The sequence below is a fragment of the Chiloscyllium plagiosum genome, unplaced genomic scaffold (assembly GCF_037043375.1).
Source record: "Chiloscyllium plagiosum isolate Xiang-an unplaced genomic scaffold, Cpla_swu_hap1 HiC_scaffold_29, whole genome shotgun sequence".
In the NCBI taxonomy this organism is placed as follows: Eukaryota; Metazoa; Chordata; class Chondrichthyes; order Orectolobiformes; family Hemiscylliidae; genus Chiloscyllium; species Chiloscyllium plagiosum.
Genome location: NW_028270167.1, coordinates 4,982,203 through 5,000,397, shown reverse-complemented (window position 1 = coordinate 5,000,397; position 18,195 = coordinate 4,982,203). Strand labels below are relative to the sequence as shown.

Here is an 18,195-nt window from a genome sequence, read left to right as displayed (position 1 = left end):
ATTGCATGTAATTCTGGTCTCCTTCCTATCGGAAAGATGTTGTGAAACTTGAAAGGGTTCAGCAAAGACTTACAAGAATGTTGTCTGGGTTGGAGGATTTGAGCTATAGGGAGAGGCTGAACAGGCTTGGGGCTGTTTTCCCTGGAGCGTCGGAGACTGAGGGGTGACCTTATAGAGGTTTATAAAATCATGAGAGGCATAGATAGGATAAATAGACAAAGTCTTTTCCCTGGGATGGGAGGAGTCCAGAACTAGAGGGCACAGGTTTAGGGTGAGAGGGGAAAGATATAAAAGAGACCTACGAGGCAATGTTTTCAGGCAGAGAGTGGTACGTGTATGGAATGAGCTGCCAGAGGATGTGGTGGAGGCTGGTACAATTGCAACATTTAAGAGACATTTGGATGGGCATATGAATAGGAAGGGTTTGGAGGGATATGGGCTGGGTGCTGGCAGGTGGGACTAGATTGGGTTGGACCAAAGGGTCTGTTTCCATGCTGAACACCTCTGTGACTCTAAGATGTAAATGAGTCTAAAAGGGTTGATACTGAGGAGTGCCAGAAGTTCCACCCACTATGATGATGTTGAATAGACGTGTGGGTAGAACAGCTTTAGATCTCAAAGAATTGACAGCCAACACAAGGTCACCTCATTGTCTCTAGAATAATGTCTGTCATATAAATGTTACCTGGAACCAGAATCTATCGTACAACAAACTCCTCCTTGTTAGCTACAAGAGATTATCATAATTAGACCAGAATGTGGGTTCCCTCTCCCACACTGGAACAAACAGACCCCTGTAGTTTCCTCCACTTGAGGAGGATGGAGGTAGCAGCAGATACAGTTTACTGAGTTGCTACATTTATACAATAGAGTCTGCAACATGACGGATTATTAGAGCTCGAGAGTGTAGAGATATGTAGAACAGGAACCTGTGATTTAAGGTTGGTCCTGAACAAGTTTCCAAGAGTATTACAGTAAACGCACCTGCCAGGATCAGTTCAGCCTTTGAGCTGCTGGTGATAACTGCTCCTTCCAGTCGTTGGGTAAATGACAATCATTTTAGTTGAAAATTCTTGCTGGAGGTGGATGAAAGCAAGAGAACACAGTTCGATTTGATCAGCGTTTAGAAGATCTGTGTGTTTATCCCACTTAACCTTTAAGAGAGAAACAGAATATGTAACATATTTTGGCAATTGTTTTCAGCATTGATGTAGGGACATGGGAACAGGAGGCCACACTTCAAGTCTCCATTGTTAGATAGTAATTAATCTTTATCTTAACTCCTTCTACCCACATTGGTTCCATAAACATTAAAGCTGTTGCCTAACAAAAAAACTTGTAATCTCAGTTTTGAAATGCTCTTTCTCAAGTCTAGGAATGATGACTAGCTGACCAACTCTTCACCCTTGTTGGTTAGAAAGAGGAGACAAAAGCCATCAATATTTCCTCCTAATCACTATCTAGTAAACCACAGACTAATGAACCTTTGCATGGATCCCGAGTAAAGGGAAGGTTTATGAACAACAGCAACATCATTTCATCAATAAATTTCCCACTCATTATCTAGTCTGGAACATGACTCATTGGGGGAAGTGTATCAGAAAGACTGGGCTGGCTTAAGGTATTTCTTTATCAACTAGTGCAGAGGATGAGGGACTCCATACTGATGGACGTCTTGCACCTTGGAATCATGTGAAACATGCTTCATGTATCGTTCTTACTCATCAGTAAAACAACAGATTACTGTCACATTGCTGTGTGTGGGAGGTGCTTTGTACAAATATGCTGCTGTATCTCTACCATTACAGCAGTGACGACACTTTAAAAAGTACTTTATTAACACATTAGAACATCCGGAGGATGTAAACGCTGCTATATAAATGAGAGAAACAGTTAATGTTTTGAGTCCAGTGACCTTTCTTTAGGACTTTTTTGGAGGGTCACTGGACTCAAAACATTAATTCTGTTTTTCTCTTCACAGATGCTGCCAGACTTCTGGAGTTCTCCAGGAATTTCTCTTCTAAGTCTTTATAAAACTGGTTCGGCCTCAGCTACATGCTAAGAACGGCTAATTAGAACGGCTAAGAAGGCATTAGAGAGAGCACAGAAAATATTAATGAGAATGGCTCCTGCAAGAGAAACTTCAGTTGGTGGTCAGACTGGAGAAAACAAAAGTTGAAAGGAGATTTGAAAAGGGCATTCAAAATCATGAAGGGTCTCAGTTAAGATAGAAACTGTTTCCATTCGTGGAAAGATTATAACAACCAGAGTCTACTTGCTAACCAATCAGCACACTCCTCTCAAACAGCATGATTTTTTCCTTTACTTCAGGAATTCTTGCAAATTGTCCTGATGATTGCATAACAAAATTTCAACAAAATATGTATTTTTTTCCAGTGGTATTCAAGGTCAATCCTACCAAACAGCTATTTCTATAGCTAAGAAAAGTGTTGCAAAAATATGAACTGAAATAATTTTATTTAAATACACAATATGTTTTCTCCCCGGTTTTGCATTCGGCAGTGACCTCCAAATTAATATTCAATTCCTGAAGACTTCAGAGCAATTTTAAAGGGTTGGCAACTCCTATGCTTTCAGGTCAATTGAATCAGCACCAACTGAGATCCACCAACTAATTATAAACCAACATAGGCTTCTCAAATGTAATATTAGCTCTTGAGTAATACCAGCCAAAATCTTGAGACGTTGGATACAGGAAGTGGGGTAGAATTGCTTCCAAACTTTAGAGCTCCTTTTGATCCTGACCGATACATTTTGAGTGTCAAACACCCAATCAGGTCCACCAGCCCCTGCAATCATATATCTGTCAGCTGACTTTCAAGAATGTCTCACAATTTAGAGTAATTTTTAACTCGGCTGCAATTTTAATAGACAAGGAAGGAAGTGGGAATGCTGCTTTTCTCTCTGTTTAATTGCCAGACTTTCTATTCCTCTTGAACTTGAGGCTAACTGAGTGGTGATATTTTCGGCTAATCATCTCCTCCACTGTTTGGAAGTGCAAAGGCATGCAATTCATAGATTCCGTTGCAAAACTTGTACTCACAATTATAAGATGCCCAGTAAACTATCCAATAGAGAATTCAGGAAGATTACCCAGTGCATGGTTTGAATATGAAGCTTGCTACCACAAGGGGTTGAGATAAAAAGCAAAAAATACACCTAAAGCTACATAAACCCAAATATGAAAGCATAAATGATTCTGCTGAGAGGGTGGGTGGAGGAGAGTTGAAGGGATCAAATTTGTAAGAAGCAATATCACTGTCAGAATAGCAGAACACTCTGTTTCAGTTCTGTGAACTCAATGTAATCACCTTGAAGAGATAATTATTTTACAATACTCACTTCACATAGATTCTGGAGTAGAGTGGTGCTGGAAAAGCACAGCAGAATACTCCTGATGAAGGGCTTTTGCCCGAAACGTCGATTTCCCTGCTCTTCGGATGCTGCCTGAACTGCTGTGCTTTTCCAGCACCACTCTACTCCAGAATCTGGTTTCCTCCATCTGCAGTCATTGTTTTTATCTCACTTCACATAGAGACAGTAAGTCACCCTTGGAACCGTCCACCCAACATTCTGCTCACTAACACAATGCACAAAGAATCTACTTACACTTTCCCTTTCTAAATTTATTTTTCTTTACATTAAGTTTTGGCCATCGAGTAACCTCTCCGAACTTAGCCAACAATGCAGGCAATACAAACAGAAGAAGAGCCCTTTCATCAGACAGAAGCCAACAACAAAGCAGCTAAAAGCCCACGTGATTACCAGAAACAGGCTCAGTAAAATGCTTCAAGCCTTTGAAGTGGGTCACTGCACTGTGGCCAAGACATCAGTTCAAAGGCAAGCAGAGAGGCTGCACTCGGCAGCCTTACCAAACCACAGGCATTCAATAACCCTGTGTTTCCGCTCTCAGTTGGCAATGGACAATCGAACGGCTTCTTAAAAAAAACGCTGTTCTTCAGATTTGGCGACGTTGACTAGTGCAGTAATTACTGCCATACTTGTGCTGCCCCAAGAAGGTTTATAGCCAACTTTCCTGAATGATATCAGCACCTGATAGCTCTCTGTCTTCTGAATTATTACATTCTGAAATCACAGCCCACCCCAGGCCTGCAGCAATGAAACAAGGGCAACATTCAGTGCAGTACTAAGAGAGTGCTGCAGTAGCAGAGGTGTCGCCTTTAAACTGAGGCCACCTTTCACCACCTCAGGTAGATGTGAAGATCTAATGTAGCTATTCTGAACAGCAGCAGGAGATTCACTCTCACACCAATATTTATCCTTTGATCCAGAAGATAAAAAGACTGCTCCTTATCAACTTGTTGTTTGTAATAATTACCTGTGGGCAAATCCCGACATTCCAACCGTGGCTACATTTTGGAAAGTACTTCTTTGATTGTGACATTCTTCAAAATCTCCTGTAACATACATTGTAGAAATGCATGTTGTTCTTATCATTGTGTTGGCTTCACAGCTGAATGGCTGATTAATCCACAATTCTGCTGCCTCAATTCAAACTTGTATCAACTCTTGTTCATCCATCACTTTCAGCATTCACTGACCTACACTGTCCCCTAGTGTGACAATATTTCAAGTTTAAATCCATTATTTTCAAATCACTCATGGGCCCCACATCTCCTGTCATTTACTGTAACATCCTCCAAATGCACAATCTGCAGGGATCGCTGCACCCTTCCAGTTCTTGTCTCTTTCATATTGCTCTATTTCCAATCTCTCACCATTGACAGGCATGGTTAGATCTCAAACCCTTGGTAATCTAAGTCATCCAACCATCTCCAAAAGTCGAGATCTCTTCCTGTGCATGAATCCCTCACCCAACTGATCATTCGCGTGTGAATGCAGACTTTGAGTGCAGTTTGGCCATTTGACTAGGGACAACGTCACACCTGAGCCTTACCCAATAACCATGTGTGTGTAACAGTCAGGGTGTAGCGTGCGCTAAATTGTCACCAGGTGTTTACAAGAGCTGCCTGCGAGCTGAAACACTAGTCAGATTTCCTTCATGAAACCCAAAGAATCAGAAGGTAATCTATATTGATTGTACCAAACTTCTCCATCTGTGCACACATGGTTCTGTCTGTCTTTGGGAGAAAGTGAGAACTGCAGGTGCTGGAGAGTCAGAGTCGAAGACCCGAAGGGCTTCTGCCTGAAACATCGTATCTCCTGCTCTTCGGATGCTAACTTACCTGGGTGGGCTTCTCCAGCACCACCTTTTCCAACTCTGTCTGTTACTAGGTGCATTCAGGGTGGGAGGAGCTCCATTGTAACCTGGTAGAACTCAAAGGTTTTGATGGGATCTAAGGATCAACACTAAATTAGGAAGGTCATGGGGAGTTCTGATTACAGGAAGGATGTTGTTAAACTAGAAAGGGTGTAGAAAAAAATTACAAGGATGTTGCTGGGACTGGACTCTTTGAGTTATAAGGAGAGACTGGATAGAACTGTGACTTCTTTCCCTGGAGCATCAGAGGATGAGGGGGTGACTGTATAGAGGTTTATAAAATCATGAGGAGCATGGATAAGGTGAATAGCCAAGGTCTTTTCCCCAGGGTAGGGGAGTCCAAAACTAGAAGGCATAGACCCAAATGGGACTAGTTCAGTTCAGGAAACATGGTCAGCATGATAAGTTGGGCTGAAGGGCCTGTTTCTGTGCTGTATGTCTATATAAGCTGTGCCTTTAAACTCCATTGTTCCAGCTGCACTTGATTTTTTCTCTCTCTCTGTGAAACTTCATCTCGTGCATTCCGTTCTCTGTCAATGGGCTGCTCTCTATCAAGTATACACCTTAGCCAATCACACTTAAATGTCACTAGTTCTGCACAGCCAATAGCTGAGAAACACTGCTCTGCTCTAATTGGCAAATGCACTGGCTGCTGGCCACTGTTAGAACCAGCCAATTAAAACAAACAAAAAAAAAGAATCAATCTGGTTCAGTCTAATATAGCCTGCTGTGTTTCAGAGTCAGTCCTGGGAAGAAGGCTGGCTCTGGTTATTACAGAGGGCTGCTGGATTTCACCTACAGACCTGGGGTGAATTATACTGAGACAGAGTGTTATCCCTGAGCATGCACATGGCAAATAAGAAGCCACTGTAAAATGCTGGAGATACAGAATATGGATTTTACCCCACTCCAGGAACTGTGAGGATAATGGTGACAAAATTTAGCATTATTTCTTTTTGCTGTCTGCCACAGCTCACACACATGGCTATGTGTGTCATGTGGGAAACCATTCAAAATTTCTTTCTTTAAGACCATAAGATAAAGGATCAGAATCAGGCTATTCAGCCCATTCGGTCTGACCCGCCATTTGATCATGGATAATGTGGTTCTCAACCCTATTCTCTTGCATTCTCCTCACAACCTTTAATCCCCTTACTCATCAAGAATCTGTCTCTGTCTTAAATAAACTCAATGACTTGGTCTCCACAGCCCTCTGTGGCAATGTGTTCCACAGATTCACCACCCTCTGGCTGAAGAAATTCCTCCTCATCTCAGTTCTAAAGGGTCATTGCTTCATTGAGGCTGTGCCCTCCAGTCCTAGTCTCTCCTACTCATGAAAACATCTCCACATCCACTCTATCCAGGCCTCTCAGTATTCTGAGATCTCCCTTATCCTTATAAATTCCATCGAGTACAGACCCAGAGTCCTCAACCGCTCCTCACATGATAAGCCCTTCCTCCCTCGGATCACTCTCGTAAACCTCCTCTGGAGTCCCCTCCAAGGCCAGCTCATCCTTCCTTAGATACGAGGCTCAAAATTTCTCTCAACATTCCAAATGCGATTTGACCAGAGCCTTATACCACCTCAGTGGTGCATCCCTGTTTTTGTATTCCAGCCCTCTTGAAAACAATGCTAACATTGCATTTGCCTTCCCAAATGCCAACTGAACCTGCATGTTAACCTTAAAAGAATCCTGAACTAGGTCTCCCGAGTCCCTTTGCGCTTCACATTTCTGAAGTAGATCCAAATAGATCATGTTCACTGGCTCTCCTTTGTCTAACTTACTTGTTGCCTCCTCAAATAATTTGGACACATTTATCAGGCATGACCTGTCTTTGACAAAGCTGTGCTGGCTCAGCCCTATTTTACCATGCACTTCCAAGTACTCTGCAATTTCATCCTTAAAAACAGACTCTAAAATCTTAGCAGCAACCATGGTCAGGCTAACTGGACTATAGTTTCCTGTCTTTTGCCTCCCTTCCTTCTTTAGTAGGGGTATTACATTAGCAATTTTCCTAATCCTTGTGGACCTTCCCTGACTCCAGTGATTCCTGAAAGATCAACACCAATGCCTCTACAATCTCCCCTGCTGTCTCCTTCAGAACTTCGGGGTCTGGGTGATTTATCCACCTTAACACCTTTCAGCTTCTCTGTCGTGATCACCACTACACTCTTCTCTGCCCTTGATTCTCTTGATGTTCTAATATGCTGCTAGTGACCTCCACTGTGAAAACTAAGGTAAAGTACCAATTCAGTTCCCCCGCCATTTCTTTATTCCCCATTACTGCTTCTCCAGCCTCATTTTCCAGTGATCCAATGGCTACTCTTGCCTCTCTCTTACCTTTTAGTTATCTAAAAATAGTCTTGTAATCTTTGTTTATATTACTAGCTAGCTTACTCTCATATTTCATCTTCTGCCCCTTTATTACGTTTGTCCTCTGCTGGTTTTTAAAGGCTTCCAGTCTTCTGGATTCCCACTAATCTTCGAAACATTATATGTTTTTTGCTTTTGCTTTTATGCTATCCCTGACTTCCCTGAATTTCTGCTGTGCCTCCCAAATTATCCCCATTGCTGCTCCGCTGTCTTCCCTCCACAGGATCCCTTCCAATCAACTCTGGCCCAGCTCCTCCTTCATGTCTTTGTGGATACCTTTAATCTATTGAAATATTGTTACATCTGATTCCAGCTTCTCCATCTTAAACTACAGGGTGAATTCTATCTCATTTCTTTGGAGGTGAGGCAATGGCGTTGCAGTGTTATCACTGGACTGTTAATCCAAAGACTCAGATAATGTTCTGGGGACCCAGGATAGAATCCTGCCACGGCAGATGGTGAAATTTGAATTCAAAAAAGTCTATGAAATTATGAGTTCAATAGTAACTATTATCAATTGAAAGAAAAAAAACCCATCTGGTTCACTAACATCCACTGGGGAAGGAAATTGCCTGGTCTGGCCTACATGTGACTCCCATGAATGAATAAAAAAGAAATTATGGTCACTGCTCCCTCGAGGTTCCTTCACCTTCAACTCCTGATTCAAGTCTGCCTCATTACACATCACCAAATTCAGAACTGCTTGTTACCTACTGGGCTCCAGCGAAAAGTGCTCCAAAAAACCATCTTGCAGACATTCCACAAATTCCTTTTCTTAAGATCTGCTACCAAACTGATTTTTCCCAATCCACCTGCATATTGAAGTTCACCATGATCATTGTAAAAGTGCCTTTCTTACATACCTTTTGCATCTCCTGAATTATTTTCTTCCCCACATCCTGGCTACTGCTTGGAGACCTTTACACAACTCCCATTAGGGGTTTTTCCCTTTGCAGATCCTCAATTCTACCCACACAGATTCTATGCCTTCCTGCTTTATATCACTTCTTGCTATCAATGTAATTTCATTTCTTACTAACAAGGCAACCTCACCCTTTCTGCCCATCTGCCTGTCCTTGCGACAGGACTTGTATTCTTGTATATTTAGTCCCCAGCCATGATCTCCTTGCAGTTACATCTTTGCAATACCCACATTGTTTCTAACAATTTCAATCAGCACTACCATACAGTTTTGTGTATACTGTGTGCATTTAAGTATAACACCATCAGTCCTGCATAGACCGCCCCCCTTCTCATAGTGGTCCCCTCATCTGCTGTGTTTGAAGTTAGATTCCTCACCCTTTCCATCCTCTCTGTCCTGTTACTTGTTCTGGAAACTTTAATAAATTTTGCTGAGCTCTCCCTCCTTTAACTTTTTACATAATTTTTTGTGCAACTGAACGCATCCCCCAAGTATTAGTTTAAAGCCACGTCCACAGCCCTAGTTATGCGATTTGCCAGGACTCTGGTCCTAGCATGATCCAGGTGGAGCCCACCCCGTTGTAACAGCTTTATCCTTCCGCAGCACTGGGACCAATGTCCCAACTCATTTCTCCCACACCGATCTTTCAGCCACCTCTTTAAACTTGTTGACCCTGCGCTAATTTCCTCGTTGATCAGTTAGCAATTCAGAGACCATTACCTTTTTGGTTCTGCTTTTTAATTTAGCACCTAGCTGCCCATATTCCCTCAGAAGAGCCTCTTTCCTTGTTCTACCTGTACGGGTCATGACAACTTGATCTTTCCCCTCCCACTCTAAGATCCTCTGCCGTCCAGATGAGATAGCCTGAACCCAGGCAACACAGCCTCTGGGACACTCATCCTGACCACACACAGCAATCACTATACTAGTCTCTAGTCTCTGACTACACTATTCCTGAACTAAATATCTCTTCTCTCCCCTCTCTTCAATAGCTCCGTGCACCAGGGTGCTATGGTCATTTTGCTCATCTTCCCTGCAGACCCTACTCTCATGCTCATAGGGAGCAAGAACCTCAAATCTGTTAGATAAGCTCAAGGGCTGAGGCTCCTTCAGCACTATCTCCTGGATCCTCTACCTGGCCCACTGGTAGTCACACCCTCCTGTCCCTGACCACTGGCCAAATCTGAAAAATGTGTTGCTGGAAAAGCGCAGCAGGTCAGACAGCATCCAAGGAGCAGGAGAATCGATGTTTCGGGCATAAGCCCTTCTTCAGGAATCCTGAAGAAGGGCTTATGCCCGAAACGTCGATTCTCCTGCTCCTTGGATGCTGCTTGACCTGCTGCGCTTTTCCAGCAACACATTTTTCAGCTCTGATCTCCAGCATCTGCAGTCCTTACTTTCCCCCACTGACCAAATTCCAGGTGTTTCATCCAAGGGGTGTGACTGCCTTTTGAAGCACAGCATCCAGATAACTCTGACCACCAACAATGCAGCACATACCCCCCAGCACTGACCATCCGACAGTGTGGCACTCCCTCAGCACTGACCCTCTGACCGTGCGACACTCCCTCAGCACTGAATCTCCAGCAGTGTGGCACTCCCCCAGCATTGACCCTCTGACAGTGCAACACGCCCTCAGTTCTGGCACTGGTTCTGTCTGCCCGAATTTTGAGCTCAAGTCTCTCTGGTGAGGGTGGACACAAGATGTTCTGACTCAGATGAAGACTGCTCCTTGCTGAGCCATGGTCAATGTCTTCTACGACAGACAGCACAGAAGGAGGTCATTAGGCTGATTGTGGCTCTGCCAATTCTTTTAAAGAGCTCTCCAATTACTTCCACCCCCCATTGCTCTTCCCCATAGCCCTCTCAATGGTTTCATTTCTAAGTATTTATCTAAATCCTGTTTGAAAGTATCCGCTTCCACCACACTTTCATGCAGCATGTTCCAGATCACAATAACTTGTTGCAGTAAATATTCTGCCCGCCTTGCCCCTAGTTCTTTGGTCTGATTGAACAAACATTCTCAGGTTCAGTGGGCCTTGTTTATTTTCTATCTAAACAGTGATAAGCTTGGAAGTTGTCTTCACGATGTGCAGTGTTGGCTGTTACACAGATTGCTGGTGTCTCTCCCACCCTCCCTGTGGATTCACATAATTTACCACACAAACTTATTCTTTGATCTTCATCCAGGCAGATGCTGGGCTCCATCCCAATTGGGAAAAAAAAATAATATTTCTTTCCAATAATCTTGAAATCCTGGGGTAAAGAGGTGCCTCTCCCTCCAGGTCAGAGGTGAGTCTTTAGATTGATCGATCGTCATGTTTTAAACCCTGGCTGAGAGGCCTTTCGGGCTGTCAAACGTGGGACTGTAAATAATTACAATGTGACCGAGGAGGAAAGGAGAACGAGGAAGAAAGAAGCAAGGAACAAGAGAAAATGGTGAAGTAGAAAGTGAAAGATGGAACAAGATGCCAACACAGACAGAAGAGGTGGAAACTTTTGAACCAGACAAAGTAAGGGGAAGAGAAATCAGACAGAGGACACAGACAGATGCCTCACAGTTGAAAAGAGGGGTATGGGTTGCTGTACATGCGGAGATCCATGCCAGCTCTCGCAGATATATTCTTAGCTTCAGTACCCTCTTTGTTTTAACATGGGTCCACCCAACTTTTAAAACTGTTATGGATTCTGCATCCATTACTGCACCTGCTCAATCAGTCCTGATAATCTCTAACTATAAAAATAAACAAAGAGCTATAGAGAATGAAAGGAAAGAAAGCCAGGAGGAAAGAAAATACGATAGCGAGAAAGTGAGACAATAAGAACAGAGACAGATAAGCAGGAAGCAGAGGAATTAAGTTGGAACTTTCGATCTCTCTCTCTCAGATTATTAATTACAAAATCAGAAATTGCTGGAAAAGCTCAGCAGGTCCCATAGGGGTCACTCGACCTGAAACATTAATGCCTCTCCACAGATGCTGCCAGATCTGCTGAGCTTTTCCAGCAATCTGCAGCATCTGTGGAGAGGTATTAATGTTTCAGGTCGTGTGACCCCTCTGGGACCTGCTGAGCTTTTCCAGCAATTTCTGGTTTTGTTTCTGATTTACATCATCTGCAGTACATTCAGTTTTTATAAATTTCAAACATTTGTTCACTAATTCGATGCTTACAGTTGAAAGGCTACAATACGTTTGTAATATGCCAGCCTCCAAAGAACTGAAAAAGTTTCTTGTGGCCATGGGTTTATCTGCTTGGGGGGTTTCTCACTGTTTCCTGAATAATCTCCCTTTCACCATCACGTTTTTCCCCAGTTCCCCCAGTTCATATTTCATTCTCAGGTCAATGTCAATGCTGCATGTCACCAAGGGACAACAGAGGAAAACTGAGGCACTTCTGATTCCCTCTTGCCATCTGCCAAACCCAACCCAGGTGAAAGTGAGGACTGCAGATACTGGAGAGTCAGAGTCAAAAAATGTGGCGCTGGAAAAGCACAGCAAGTCAGGCACATCCAAGGAGCACGAGAGTTTCTTCCTCCTCGGATGCTGCTTGAACTGCTGTGTTTTTCCAGCACCACACTTTTTGACTCAAACCCAACCCAGCCCAAGTTAGGATCCAAACTGAACTGTGATGGCGAACATGGATCTGTCAGGCTGTCGGTGCACCTTTTGCACAGCTTCTAAATCACGTCACTGTTGGACGTTGCTTTAAATTGACAATGGCACGTTGAGTCTTATGTTTCACAGCTGCTTTCCTGACAGCATGGGCCATTGTATTTTTATCGTAGTTTAATCACCTCCTGAGACCTGTTGGTCATTCCATTAACAATGAGGTGAGCTGTCACCTTGAACTGCTGCAGTCTGCGTGATGTAGCTACATCTGTAGTGGCTCAAAACAACTGAGTGGCTTCTTAGGCCTTTTCAGAGGACAATTACATTGCTGATGGTCTGGAGTCACACATAGACTAGACCAGGTAAGGAGAACAGATTTCTTCACAAGTAGCTCATTATTGAACCAGATTGTGTTTCAAAGCTATTCCAGTAATTTCATGGTTATTATTAATGAAATAATATTTTATTCAAGAACCAATTAATTGAATTAAACTATCCTAGCTGATTTGCTGGGGTTTAAGTATCGATAATATTCGTCCAGGATTATACACACAGTAACTTTGGAACTATGCTACCACCCCTCAACAACCTATATCTTTCAACACAGGAGAGCAATTTTGACTTTAACTCATTCTTTATCCGAACTTGAGACTACCCAGACTGGAAAATATCCCCCTCTCCAATTGGAAAGACAAAAAGAAACAAGAAATATACGTCTGGACAGTGTTACACTGTACTTACAGCTCAAGAAGTAGGTCAATTAAAAGCAAAATACTGCAGAAGTTGAAAATCTGAAATGAAAATAGAGAATGCTGCAGAAACTCAGCAGGTCTGGCAACATCCGTGGTAAGAGAAACAGAGTTAATATTTTGAGTCCAGTATGACTCTTCTTCAGAATTGAGATCTGCCAATCCTCTGTTTCTCTTCCTCTTTTTTTATTGAAATCTATCACTATTTGCTCATACTTTCTCCGTCATTTGAAGAATTTCCCCACCAGCATCTGTTAAATGTAGGTCAATGTAGATCAATGTCAATATAGCTTTGTTGACAAAAGAACCAGGGCAGAGAGGAGAATTTTCATTTCACTGTGAGCTGTTGTAATCTGGATCATGCTGCCTGAAAGATTGGTGGATGCAGATTTAACAATAACTTCCAATAAGGAATTAGGTAATTACTGAAAAGGGAACAATTTGAAGAGCTGTGGGCAAAGAGCAGTGGGGAGAAATGGCATTAAAGGGGCAGCACGTTTAAAGAGCTAGCACAGGCAACAAGGGGCTGAATGGTCTCCTCCTGAGATCTATCATTTTCTGATACCATTCTAATAGCAGCATGCAAGGAAGGGTACACACAAGTGTATTTATTTTAGTGGTTTCACAGTTAAAAGATCCATCAGCCAGATTCAGGCGTGTTCTTCACAGTGTTGTCATTTCGACATTAGTCTAGAGATTAGAAGTGACACTTAAAGCAATTTTTACGATCCTGTCCAAGATCGACATAAAAGCCATAAAATAATAGTACTATTGCTTGTGTCAGATTTGAGCTTAGGGGGCGGCACGGTGGCGCAGTGGTTAGCACTGCTGCCTCATAGCACCAGGTTCGATTCCAGCCTCGGGTGACTGTCTGTATGGAGTTTGCACATCCTCCCCGTGTTTGCGTGGGTTTCCTCCGGGTGCTCCGGTTTCCTCCCACAGTCCAAAGATGTGCAGGTCAGGTGAATTGGCTGTGCTAAATTGTCCATAGTGTTAGGTGGGAAATGAATCTGGATGGTTACTCTTCCGAGGGTTGGTGTGGACCTGTTGGGCCCAAGGGCCTGTTTCCACACTGTAGGGAATCTAATCTAAACATCCATCTTTTACAATTTACACAGGAATGGGAGAGGATATTTAATATCTCAAAGCTGTTCAATAATTCAAGGACATTATGGTGGATCTGCAAGATCTAGCCCTCTATATTTTCAACAAAAATCAACTCCCTCCTGTTTTAAAATGAACATTTGATCTTGTATTAATTACCATTTATAAAAGAAGGTTCCACACTTTGACCACCCTTTGTGTGTAGAAGTTATTTACAGTTCAAAGGCCAGGCTGTGTTTGCTAATGAAACAGTTTAGGTTTTAAGAAGAACTGATTGAAGTTTGCAAAAGATTGGGAAAAATAAAATGGCGTCTTCATCGATTAACTTCCAGAGATTACTGTCCTACTTTGTTTAGAAGCAACAGAAATTTCTGGAAAAACCCAGCGGGTCCAGCAGAATCTGTGGAGAGAGAAACAGAGTTAATGTTTCAGGTCAATGACCCTTCATCAGAATGAAAAAAAACTTCAGAATTTTTGAGCAATTGGAAGGGGTTATGTGGGAAATGAAGCAAAGGGAAGGTCTGTGATAGGGTGGAAACCAACAGAGATTAAATAAAAGACATGGCAGTGTGACACCATAAGGAAGATAATGGGACAAGCAAAGAAATAAGTGAAGAGCATAGAGGAGGTGTTAATGGCAGAATCATGAACAGCTGTTATCTGAAAACAAAACTAAAACTAAAGTTAGAGCAAAAACAAAAGCTGCAAAGAAAAAGGGAACAAAATGGGGGTAAAGGATATGGTCTTTGGCTTCAATGTTGAGTGCAGAAGGTGTTAAAGTGCCAAATCGAATGATAAGGTGCTGTAAGTTGGGTTTGCGCTGCTCCAATGAAGCTCAAATATAAGAGGGTAAAAACAGAGAGGTCAGTGTGAGGAAGGTGTAGAATTTAAACGCCAACAGAATGGGGATTAGGCACCATGCTTATCAACAGAGCTGAATGGTGGCTCAGCGATTAGCACTGCTGCCTCACAGCGCCAGGGACCTGAGTTCGATTCCACTCTCAGATGACTGTCTGTGTAGAGTTTGCACATTCTCCCTGTTTCTATGTGGGTTCCCTCTCACAGTCCAAAGATATGCAGGTTAGGTGGATTGGCCATGCTAAACTATCCGTTGTGTCACAGGAGGTGTGGGCTAGGCGTGCTAGCCATGGGAAGTGCAGGGCGAGTGGGATGTTCTTTGGAGGGTCAGTGTAGACTTGATGGGCCGCTGCTTGCATATAGTAGGGATTCTATGATCGAATGTGTGTTTGGTCTCCCCAGCCTACACCATTGTGAGCAGTGAATGCAGTCTACTCAACAGGTTTGTTTAATCTCTCTTCATTATTAAACTCTTAGAGTCCAAATATCATTCTAGTAAATTGACAGTGCACCCCCTCTGAGGCCTTCCTAAGTTTTGGTGCCTACATTTGCTCAGAATGACTCCAGTTGTGGCCATGCCAGGGTTCTGTAGAACTGGAATGACTCCTACTCCCTTGTATTCTCGTACTTTAGAAATAAAAACCAGCATTCCATGAACTTTTTAGAAATTATTTTCTGTGCCTGTTCATGGAAGTATAATAATCCTTGCACATGCATCCCAAGTCTCCTTACATCTTCCACTGTTACTTGCTTTTCCCTATTTAGAAAGTACTGTGATATTATCCTTTTTTAGGTTGAACTGGATGACTTCATATCTGTTATGAAGAAACTGTGTTGTATCAAGCAGAAGAAACAAACTGAGTTTAGACGATTGCGGGGCGAGCCAATCAAGCTCTTTGAAATGTTAATAGGAATCGATGAAAACATACAAGTTATTTCCTCTTGGAAGATAGTCTGGAATTTACAGCTAGACTGTACAGAACTGTTATCAATAGAATTTTGCAGGGTGAGGATCTCTCGAGTGATAGGGAATAGAGGTGGGTAGATGGAACTGAGGTACAGATCAGCCACAGTCTAATTTAGGGCAGTCCACTCTAAGCCCAGCAATATATACAGACCAATGCCTGCTTGACTTTGGCAAATTTACAGCTCATTCATCGAATTTCTACAATGAATAGTTGCATAACCTTATGTAAGAAGGATTCATGAACCAGGGAAAAAGATGATGTGAAGTGACAGTTTAGTATACTTTGAATTGTTTCTGTTTTACTTGAAGCTGGTGTTTCAGGTACAGGAAAGTATAAGTTTGGGATTTTGCAAAGAGCTGCTTCTCCCACGCAGACCCTTTCACTCGGGTGTGTGCTGCTGCAAGCCTTACTGGAGAGTCAATTAATAGCAAATGCAGAAGAGGTCCAGGCGATGACTGGAGGAGCAATGGGTGGCTTGAAGCCTGGAGAGCAGGCAGAGACAGTACTGAGTTTTGGGAGATGGAGAGGAACTATGAGCTGGCCTGTGACAGTGAGGGGGTGGGGGAAGAGAATGACAGTCAGCCTACTGCCAATCTCTCTTCCATTTCACTTTTCAAAAAATAAATCACCTTTTACCAAATTATATTTATGTCTCTCCAGAGGGAAAAAAACACTTTCAGTTCAACATCAAAAGTTTGTTGGTAAGGTAACAGTGCTGGAAGAAATATTTGGAGCAAAATATCCCATGGACTATTTACTTGAAGTTAAAGGAGACAGAGTAAGACAGACAAAGTGTGAGGGGTAAGATGGGGAGGACACACAGAGGGGGCAAGGGGTGAGAATTAGAGAGAAAGAGCTGAGACAGAGGAAGAGGGATTGGAATAAGAGTGTAGGAGAGGGATAAAGGAACTCGGGGTAAGCAGACTGTGAGAGGAGGAAGGCCCAGGCTGAAAGTCAATTCACTTCTGAACCCCACTTTCACATAAATTCCACTGAGACTAGCTCCGAATGTGGCCCATCAGAGATTACCCTAGGTCAGTATGAGTTAATCTAGGCTGTATAGCTCGGCCCCAGCCACCAACCCCTTCAGTAGTGCCTATGAATTGGGGTTAGTTCTCTAACTCTGCTTCTTAACCAAAATGGAAAGTATTGGATTTATTAATAAGCTTTGCTGCTTGGCACTTTTATAGGGAGGCGATATGTGCTGTGGACTTGGGATCACATCCTGTCATGGCAGATGGTGGCATTTGAATTCAAATAAACAGAAATCTGGAACTAGGAGTTGATTGATGACCATGAAATTATTGTCAGGAAGCATCCATCTGGATCACTAATGCCCTTTAGGGAAGGAAACTGCCATCCTTATCTGGTTTGGCCGACATGTGACTCCAGACCCACAGCAATGTGGTTGACTCTTAACAATTAGGGTCAGGCAATAAATGTTGGCCCAGCCAGTGACCGGCGGCTGTGATGAAGAGTCATCTACACTCAAAACGTTAGCTTGCTGTTCCTCCATGGATGCTGCCTGACCCGCTGTGATCTCCAGCACTTTTGTTTTCAATGATGACCACATCCAGTAAATGAATTTTTAAAAATGGTGAACTCTCTTAATTGCACAATTATATTATCAATTCACTACTTTTGAAACTTTTTTGTAGTTCATGTTTACTGATGTGGCAGCCTTTCAACTTTCTGAAATGTGCTCACTACAACACTGCTCCCTTCCAGCCTCCCACCTCCCAATGAAATCTGGCCCCCATTGAAAGAAATTGGCCATTCAATCTGATCACATGGTGAAGCAGGCTCTGGGCTGGGATGAGAAGGTCCTGCTCTTATGCAGTTGAGAGACTGACTGCCAGCGAAAGGAGCCTTTCTGCAGGTTATCGAAGTCGACTTTGTTGAAGTGTTCCTCCTTTTTGCAACCCACTGGAAATCCACAATTCACCATCACAAGACTCGAGCTGTGATATGCACTACCTCTCAAAGTCACAACTCGCAAACTCTCCCTCAACAATGAATTCCAGCAGCCTGGGCACCCTCATGCTTGTTTGTCAGATCATCTGGTTAGTGTCAAAACCTCCAATGAGAAAGGAGAAAGCAAAAAGAACAGATGCCCATTCAACAGTACAGACTGGATGGAACCAGCCCCAGACTAGTATACTGAGATGTCCTAACTCGTGTATATGGCAGTGTGAATAAATTCAAGGGGTGGTTCTATAATTAGGTAAGTGAACTGGACAAGACAGGTGACTGGCAGGAATAGCTACAGTTATCAATCAAACCCAACTCACATCAGTAATGGACGGAGTAGTCTGATCTTCTGGGTATTTTGGTCAAATCCTTGAACT

General features: G+C 42.9%; 1 long non-coding RNA gene across 3 annotated transcripts in view; it reads right to left on the bottom strand.

Annotated features, from left to right (window-relative positions):
- Nucleotides 1-18,195, bottom strand: part of LOC122540575 (uncharacterized) — a 225,820-nt gene that overhangs the window by 30,657 nt on the left and 176,968 nt on the right. For all 3 annotated transcript variants that reach the window (XR_015751959.1, XR_015751957.1, XR_015751961.1), the window contains one exon: nucleotides 985-1,154. This is a non-coding gene — a long non-coding RNA (uncharacterized LOC122540575). The remainder of the gene's footprint in view (nucleotides 1-984; nucleotides 1,155-18,195) is intronic.